The sequence below is a fragment of the Poecilia formosa genome, unplaced genomic scaffold (genome assembly GCF_000485575.1).
Source record: "Poecilia formosa unplaced genomic scaffold, Poecilia_formosa-5.1.2 Scaffold14, whole genome shotgun sequence".
In the NCBI taxonomy this organism is placed as follows: Eukaryota; Metazoa; Chordata; class Actinopteri; order Cyprinodontiformes; family Poeciliidae; genus Poecilia; species Poecilia formosa.
Window position 1 is genome coordinate 2,234,155 of NW_006799953.1, and position 9,943 is coordinate 2,244,097.

The following is a 9,943-nucleotide window of genomic DNA, read 5'->3' on the forward strand; positions in this document are numbered from 1 at the left end:
TGTCTTTGGGTTTTTAACCGATGCTCCGACAGAGCCATCTGTCGTGATGAGCAAAGCGTGTTTGCGGAGCTCTCTTACTTTTGAACGCTAAAATCACAATATGTCTGTAATGTTAAACAGAGTATAAATGGGTGATATAAGATGTGAAACTGCTCTTCCTCTGCCACAAATAATTATGCTGCTCACAGGTTTTCATCACCTAAAGCGTTAAGGTAATCGAGGAGTGTTTGTTTCCTTTAAACCAGGCAGAAACGCAATCAGGAAGACGGGCGTCAGGCGTGACTGCTGGCCTCTTAGACCAGTTAGACGCATATTAAAATAATCAGAGCCATATTTCTCTGTGGAAAGAGACTAAAAAAAATGTCTATAAATGGTCCACACTGCGTCAGGATCCAGTTCACAGGAATTGTATGCAGTATATTGTAATTATAGTCATCAATACAAATTCCTCATGCATATCCTTACACTCTAAAAACTGTTTTGTTAAAAACAACCCATTTTTTTCTGTTCTGCTCAACTCCTCTTCCATATCTATATATTTCAGCAACTGCAGACTTCATTTATTCAGCTGTGTGTTGTTTTTAGTGCCAGTTCATGTCAAAAACCACATTAGGAAACCTGACTATTTCATCCCAGCCACCATTAGGCTGCGGTTGAAATAGGATGGCCTTCTTGAAAAAGAAAATGGCGTCTGTCTGAACCACAGACAGGCATGGAGGCTATCTGCCTCAACCAGCTGTGGGATAGAAAAAAAGACAAAAAACAACTTCCCCCTTTTTATTTCAAGTTGGTTTTTGAAAAATTGAGTTAAAAAAATACATTACAAGGATCAATGACAGTTAAACATAAGCATTACATTAAGAGAAGCAGTGAGGCAAAAATTATTTTACAGACAAAATATCTAAGAACCTTTTAGGTAATTAAATGCAGCAGCCAATAACGTTTTTAGTCTTGATTAAATTTAGTCAACACTTTTTGCACATTTTAGGTTTTCTGGGAGTTAGTTCTGGAGCTGGGGAGTGTAGAAATAAAATGCCTTCAGTTCTGGTTCTGGGAACATTGAGTTAACATGTCTCTGATCATTTCAGCAATATGTTTAGGCCCTTTGCCAACTTAGACCGATAAGTGGGCATACTTCTCATGCCACCCCTGACGAGATGCCGCCCTGGGCACTTACCCATGCCGTCCAGATCAGAAACTGCCATTGCCTGTGTAAAAGAATGCGTTGAGCTTGAGGGGTGGACTTTCCAGTATGCTAGACCCACACCGTCACACTCCCACCACCATGATTTGCTGCCATATATGATTTTATATTCCTAGAAAATGTTTCACTTCTAGACCACAGAACATTTTCCCAAAAGTATTTGGGAGTTTTTTTGTTTTGTTTTTGTTTTTTTCAAGGCAATGTGAGGCAATTTGAAGTATTTTTGCTCAGCAGTCGTTTTTACCTTTGAACTCCACTACATCTTTGCCTCGTCTCCATCTCATTTTTGAATTACATGATATATGTTTGATATCAAGTACTTTAAAAACAAAAACAATAGGATTTATTTGTTAGATACATATTTGTCCCACCTACTTTGGTCCAAACACTGACGGATAAACATGTACCCTATAAGTAGCAGATGATGTGGACAATTGAACAGAAAGGAGAGAGGAAAAAAAAGTGGCTCTTTCAGCTCCAAGTCAGAGATTACCAAGTAATTCGGGTCACTGCTGGATATGGAGAGAAGCTTTAACAATTAACCCAGCAGCAGCAAACAGATGTTTCTGTGCCACAGCGCACCAGCATGCGAGGAGAGACAGACTGCTCAGTGTGCGCAGCCTAGTTTTCCTTCCTAAGAGGATGGGATGTTAGACAGCCACTTTGAGAGGCCTCTCCTCTCTCAGCATGGTGATCGCTTTTAGAGGGAAGGAGTCAGACAGAAGGAGAGAGATTGCAGACTTTGATCTCCTTTGTTGACCTGATATTCCCATCCCAAATGTTAGCCATAATGCTCTGATTTTATCGAAATAGATTTTAGACGTTTCTGTAAGCGTGGAGCAAAACGGCCTCTTCAATTCAGACTTAGTGCTGGTAAAGCAAGCTTAACCCTTCGCTGCCCGAACAAAACACAAACACGCATGTTAACGTATGAGTAGAAAGTGAAAGGTAAACGAGACAGGATATTTAGAGTCTTATGAATAAAAATACGAATAGGGTTTGGCGCTCCTTACTCTGGTGTCGCCAAATAAGCTCAAGCAAAGCCAATTTCCTTCAGAAGTTTTCAGAGTACACGCATTGGTAATTCAGTAACCAAATATATAAAGATACTTGTACCTCATTTCCTCTGGCCTTGTTAGAAACAAAAGAGAAGCAACATCATGCTTCCCAGTAGGAGTTAGAATGGACCAATTAAACAATTCAACAGATATTCTTTGGCAAGACTTGAAAAATTGCTGCTCACAGACTCCCCCGTCTGAACTATGGTCCACAGAAAACACATTGAATTGAATTCTTGTTAATGTAACACGGCAAAATGTGGAAAAAGTTCAAGAGCTGTGAAAACTATGGCAAGGCTAGGAAATAATGGAACACGCTTCTGTCGTTATTTTGTGTTTAGATTCTTACCTGAAGAATTTCAGAAGAAGTTGTTTGGAGAAAAACAAACTTTTCTTGAAGTATTCAGTTAATCTCTCTCTCTCTCTCTCTTTTTTTTTATTTTATTTTTTTTAAAGGTAACAGACCTTTTTCTTGGTTTGATGTGTGACTGCAGGGAAAACACAAGTTTATCTTTGGTAACTATATTCTACCCAAGAGAGGAGCTGCAATTCATTATTTACGTTATCAATTCCACCGGTGCTTTTCTTGCTGTGGAGAGTCCGAGCGACTGTTTGAAAAAGGTCCACAGTTCAACAGATACCAATGGCGAACCCGCGGCGGTGAACCTAATTATTTTGGCTTGATTAAAGCCTTCGCTGGACCCTGCTTGTACACACAATGCGGCGGCCAAACCATTTCACCCCGCCTTATTTCCCCAGAGGTGTTGCCCCACGCTGGGATGAAAGAGACCCTCATCAGCTTCTCGTGTCCCAGTGTGATTCCATCGTTCCCCAACAGGAGATCCAATCAAGCCATGCAGTCACTTGTGATGGTGCACAATGTCCAAGGTTGTGAACTGAAAGCGAGATTTTTTTTTTTTTTTTTTTCCCCGTTGGACATTTTAATATGTCAAAGAGTGAAATACACAGCTTGAGAGATTAAAACAAATGTTTGAATTTTTTTAATACAGTGATTTTGAAGGGTTTTTTGCATTTCGCCCACCTCATTTGCGTCTCATAGTTTAGGCAAACAAAAGCCTTGTAATTACTCAGGCTTTTCTCACCAGGACAGTTTGAAAAGACAGCGGTGGGAAGTGTATAATCAGGAAAAGAGCATCACCTCTTTGCATATCAGAACAATCTTACAACAACTTTGGAGATATTTTGTCAGAAAGAACCTAATTCTAAACCCTGCAATGATGCTCAAGCAAGTCTTTTCCCATCTCCATTTAGGGATTTGAAACATTGATGGAAATAATTTGTTGGAAGTTTTGAATAAAAAGCTCCACCTGTAATATCTGATAGCACTGCTTATTTGAAAAACTACTGCATCAGTCAAATTTAAGTTGAGTTTAACTCCATCTATCAATTTTCTGTACACCCTTGTCCCTTAGTGGGGTCAGGAAGGTTGCTGGTGCCTATCTCCAGCAAACGTTTTGGGCGAGAGGCGGGGTCACCCTGGACAGGTTTCCATCTTTCACACGGTATACATCAATACTTAAAAATATGACCTTATATTTTAACATTTACATGTTAAAATTCGTATTCAATAGTGTGAATGCCTAGAGCATTCACTCTAACGAGTGAGTTTTTAGTCTAGATTTAAAGGAACTCTGTCTTTTAACTGCTTTGCTGGTTTCTGGAAGTTGGTTCCACACTTGTGGTGCATAGACGCTGAGTGCCATGTTTGGTTCTGTTTCTTGGGATGCAGAGCAGACCAGAACCAAAAGACCTGCATGGACTGGAAGGTTAATATAACAGCAGCAGATCTTTCATATATTTTGGTGCCAAGCTGTTCAGTGATTAATAAACTAAGAATAGTATTATTAAAATGCATTCTCTACTGTAAGAATACTACAACGATTTTAGAACTGATGTGCTATATCCCCTTGGTTTCAGTGAGAACACGAGCGCATGTAAAAGATGGCATAACTTGTGATGCCTCGACAAAGCTGTTAAAAGCTTCATGTTCCACAAATGTCTGTGCCTCATTTTTTATTTCAAGGACTGCGTTTTCAAAAGCTGACATTTAGCACTCGCCTGTTTGTAATTTACTTCTGATTAGGCTCGCTGTAGTGCTGCAGTTGGATTTTTGTTCTCTGTTTGATACAAAAATACCACAAACCATAGAATCTGACATCTTTTTTTTTTATAAGAGCGGCTTAGCTTGATCCCTCAGTTACTGCCACAAATCTCTCACTGGGATCTAAAGGTAAAGAGGAGTTTTTTTTTTTTTTACATTCTGCTATTGTGGACTGTGCTTTCAAGCTGTAGCAAAACAAACATGCGAAATCTTGGAGAAAACATAGACAGAGCAACAGCTTATGAACATTTACAAGCATATCTTCAAATTAAAATAGCTGTGAGTAAAGGAACACATGCGGTGCCCCTCAGACGTGTTCATATGGTCATGAACGGTGCGTTCTTTTTCTCAATTTTTATATTTATTTGTGATTTCATTCAAACAGTTGTTTGTGGACATCAACAAACCTCTGCCATATTTCCCATTGGGTATTTCACCAACCTAGCAGTGATGTTAAATAGCTTGGTTTTCTGGCACAAACCTGTTTCAAGGATACTCCATTAAGTAGGGTTGAGGTCCTGGTCATTCCAGAAACATATTCAGAACCAATTTTGACGCGGTTTGGGATTGCTGTTTTGCTGGCACGTAAATTGCGCAATAGGGAGAGCGCCGTATTTCTTTAACTTCAGCTTAAATCAACATGAAGATCAGACACAAATAGGTCTTTCAACAGGACAACATTTGCAAATATGGCTTTAAAATATACCACTACCAAAGGGCAGCGCAAAAATATGAATTTGAGGATTTTATTGAGGGAAGTGGTCGGAAAAATGGACCCTGGAACACCCAAACTTCATTAATTACATAATAATCAGCACTGAGGTTCACTAGCATATTGGCCTGATTGAAGGGGTCTGTAGTAATTCAATAGTAAAATATTCATTAAAATAACAGCTTGCCAAATAAGTGTGCACATAAGAAGCAGTGATATCAAGAAAGGTATTTCCCTCGAGGGCATGAAAACATTTCAAGATTCTATGTTTTTTATCACTCTCTTTCTTTTTTTGATTGATACTCCTTTACATAATTATCTTAAAATATGCCTGGCTGTGTTATTCCCAACAGGGTCTTTCTTGTTTGGAAGAATCACCCCAGATATCAGCTGAATAATCTGGAGAAAATCAGGATCAAATGCTTCGTCAGAAGCCCAAGATTCTCATGACAAACCTTTGCAGCTTCAAAATCTTTTAACTTTAGGTTGCTATGACGAGGGATCGAATGATATTCAATTAACTTCGAAGTTAATGAACATTAACTTAATCACACAAACCTAATTTGCTCTTTGTTTTAGCCCCGCCACAGCATAATCTACTGGTATCATTTCATTGAGCTCAGGGATAAGTGCTAACACGGACAGGGCAGCTAACATCACTGTCATTTATTTGAATTAAAAGAGCAAAATAGTTTCTTTAAAAGGGAGTGGAGGGAGCGGCAGCGGTGGTTCAGGGGACCAACGTGCGGAGGGCTTAGTCTCTTCCATGTGGACGTCACGGGTTTGAGTCCTGACCCGATGACCTTTTCTCACACTTTCTGTCCATCAACTGTCAAATAAGTGGCAACAAAACCTTTCAAATAAAAGGTTTTGACTAAAACTCTTTTGTCAACTAGGAGTCATTTCCTTCTAAAAATGATGACGTCGTCGTGAGCTCATAGACTTTGAGTTTGGTTGTTTGTCATATATTTCTGCTTAGAGAATGTCTCAGTTCTGTATTCTTGTTTTTGTCTTCAGTTTTTTTTCAGTGTTTTTGATACTTATACTTACTTCATATTTGTAATTATTACTCTATTTAAGTTTTCCCTTTCTGTTCAGTCAGCAATCCCTCAGGACCTCATTGTCATTGTATCCTACTGACAGCTGCTATTCATTCAGTGTAATTATTCTCACCTGGTCTTTCCTCCACTTATTACTTCCCCTCAATTTTTAATTACACTGCCTTCCTTCTCCCCTTGGCAGATTTGTTAACCGTCCAATCTCTGTGGCTCCCTTCATGAATCTGTGCTTCAGTTTGTAAGCTTGTTTGAGCATTTAATAAATCCATCATGCCCTTCATCACTCCTACCTGCTTCCCATTTGCAATTGTGTTCTTTTTTCTTCCACGAAACAAGATTGATTCAATTAGCAATTTGCTCCGGGTTGCCGCCAGTGCAGAGCTTAATCGCTAATATAAAACCACCACAAAACAGTTTGAAACATCTCGAAAAATAACTACTTGAAGAAAAAAGTGAATCTCATACTGACAAAAAAATAAATAAATAAAAAATTAGTATACACATTCATTCTTGACCACTCTGGAGAAAAACCTTCACACAACTCTCCTACGGAAGTCATTGCTAAATAATTAATTGTGCTTCATATTTATAAGAAGAAGCAGTGAGACGAGCAGTTTCAGAGATTATCCTTTTCATCTGCTTACATTTGGACACCAATCAGTAGACTTAACATCTCTCTGCAACACGTCTTGTAAAAACATATAAACTTCAACCAGGAAGTCAGTTCGTATAATGATTTAAAGGCAAAAACAAAACTTTTTTTTTTCATCATTTCCAAATCAAACGGTGAGCCAGTGAAGTGAAGCCAGCTCTCAGGAAATTAGCTCTTGCTTCCCCGTTCAAGGTTAATGAGCTGAAATGAGGTGCTGCGCTTTGCTAAATCTGTTGAAATTAAACCTCCACTATTTATTGAATCAATTAAAAATTAGACACACAAAATGTTAGCTTGTTGTATGAAGAAATTGATTTTCATGTGATGATCCAATACGTGGCCTAGAGCAACTCAAACAGATATAAACAAGAAAAATAAAGCAGATATATTTTACCCCATATGGACTTCGGCGTTTTTTTTTTAATGCTTCAACTTTTATTTATTAGACAAAAGTTGGTTTTAAACAAAGATTTCCTTCTCTGAGTCAATAAGCCATTCTAACCAACGTTGCTCTTTGTGAAGCTGTAATTGCCCCTTTTTGTTAACTTGAAGAAGCTCCACATGAAGTTCAATGGTAAACATAAGCTGAATGGTTTGGATCTGATGCCATTTTTGCCCAGTTTTTTTTTTTTTTCTTAGTGTTGAATCATGAACACTAAGGCAAGAAAGACCTAAAATACTTTAGATATAGTTCATAGATTACCACTCCAGGAAAGGTTCACCACTGCATGTTTTTTTTTTTTTTTCCCACATTTAAAGTTAGTTGCTCTCAGTGTGAGAGCAATTAACTTTAAATTAGAAATGACTTCTTAACCCTTTCCTGATGGATGTCATTGTTATGTTTTCTTGAATTTTATTTAGTGTAGCTTTTGAGATTTTTAAGCCTAGTTCATGTTGTCATGTTCTTTTTCAGTAATCTTACAGGTCTGACGGGATCTTGCTGTGGTGTGACGTGGTTAGTTTCGATGGCTTTTGAAAACCGTGTCTTGAATTTATTCTGATATTTTTCTGATATCAAAATGGGTTTGATGAACTGAAATCTGACCAAAATAAACAGGTAGGAAATCTGTGAGGAAACAATTTACCACAGAAGCTCTCTCACAAATTAATCTACAGTTTCAATTCCCCCTGCCCTGTAAAGTCTTAGCACATTAATATTATGTTCCTTGTTTGTGCTTTTCTCATATGCCATATATAGTGTTTTCTACATCAGTGCATTTTGCTTTCTACCATTTTGTTCCCAAACTACTCTGCCATTGTCAAATTTTGTTGACACAGGATGAAAAGATAGAAATAAACAATGTAAAACAAATACATAAATGGCATAATAACACGCATAGATTCTTATGAACTACTTACAAAATGTTAAATGGCAACTTATTGTAAAAAGATGAAGTGATTAAAATTATAACTGACTTAATCAAATAATGTTTCAGTGTTTACTATAAAATCCTTTGACAATGTTTCTTCTTGCCTTGTAAAAGTTAACACACATAAGTCATGCTTTCCTCAGACTCTAGTAATTTTACAAATGGTACTCGTATCTTCTCAATCTCCAGTCAAATGAGGCAGCTGGCTGATCTGCCAGAGTTTGCTCATGTCAAAGTACACACAGGACTTCTTAAGGTTTTCTTTTAATGGTTCTGTTCTTCTTGCTGCTCCTCCACAAAAGCCAGACGTAACAACCTTTGAAATAGAAGTCTAGGAGGGTGAAACACAGATAGCAAATTAAATTTAGCTATAAACAGCTTAAAAAAACAAAAACAAAAAAAACAACAAAAAAACAACTCAGCGTCAAAGTGATTTACATTCGGTAGTTCTGGATTTCACACATGACTCAACAAATAAAAGAGAAAGTAATAATCTTCAGGGTCTCTTAAGTCAGAACAACAAACAAAAATACCAATTTTCGACTGAAAATAACATAATTCTTGTCTAAAGAAAATACAAATATAATACCTCAGCTTCCTGGCTGACCAGAAAACAGAAAATGGCAGGGAACCCCCACCAAACCTGCCATCTAAAACAAGAGATCTTAAAATGTAAGAGTTCACCGGATAAGAATGTCTGATGACAGACGTCCTCTTGGCATGAAGTGTGACAGTCAACAGAGTCACAGAAGACCAAGGGGAAGAGGTACAGTAATGGATGACTGAAGGTTTTATGCAGTCCACTGACGATGGAAGGAAGAAGGATGAGGAGGAGGAGGAGGAGGAGGAGGAAGAGGAAGGGATTTCAGTTGTGCATCAAGGTGTGACAGGAGGCATACAAACAAATAGAAAAGAGACTCTCTCTTACTTGAAGAGTCAGTGGTCATGACACCAGATTTGTGGAGTGCACAGCTGACAGTCGTCCTCTTGACACGTCATTTCAGCTGAGCTGTAGATCTCTGCAGCTCCTTCAGAGTTACCATGGACTGTTGCCTCCTTCTCTGATTAATACTGCCCTCGTCCAGTTGGACTGAGCTTTAAACTTCACAAGATTGTCCCTAATTTGTCAGCGGTCTTCTTCGGTCTTTGTGATGCTGTTTGTTCTCTAACATTTTCTAACAGTCCTCTTAACAGAACAACCGGATTTACACTGAGACTGTACCGTTCACTCTTTAGGTCACTTATGCTAGATATTGATTTAACTGGGTTTTATTCAGGGCTACCAACGCAATTTGCTGAATATAAATACATGCCATTCTTTTTAGATTTCTTTTTGGAAAAAAAAGAACACTTCACTCAAGGCATTGAGTAATTAGATCTTGTTTTCTGTTGTTGTTGTTGTTGTTGTTGTTCACCTTTATGTTCCCAATAAATGTAACTCAAGGTTTTGGTTTTAAAGGTACAAAAAAGTTCCAGAGTTATGAATACTTTCTGCAAAGCATGACCGACACTCACCCCCTCGCCAATAGTGTTGCAAATCATCTCAGTATTTATTTACAAAAGTTGCTTGTTAGGGTGAAATATCTCAGCCAGCACTCTGTTCAGCTGGTGTTTTCCGAACACGAGGAAGTGATCAAAAATATGTACATTCTGAAAAGCCCTTGTTCCTTGGAAATGGTTCCCGTGATTGGATCGCTGACCCAGGCCATACACGGTCACAGTCAAATACTCAGCAAAGTCACCGTTTCATTTTGTTGTGATTCAGTT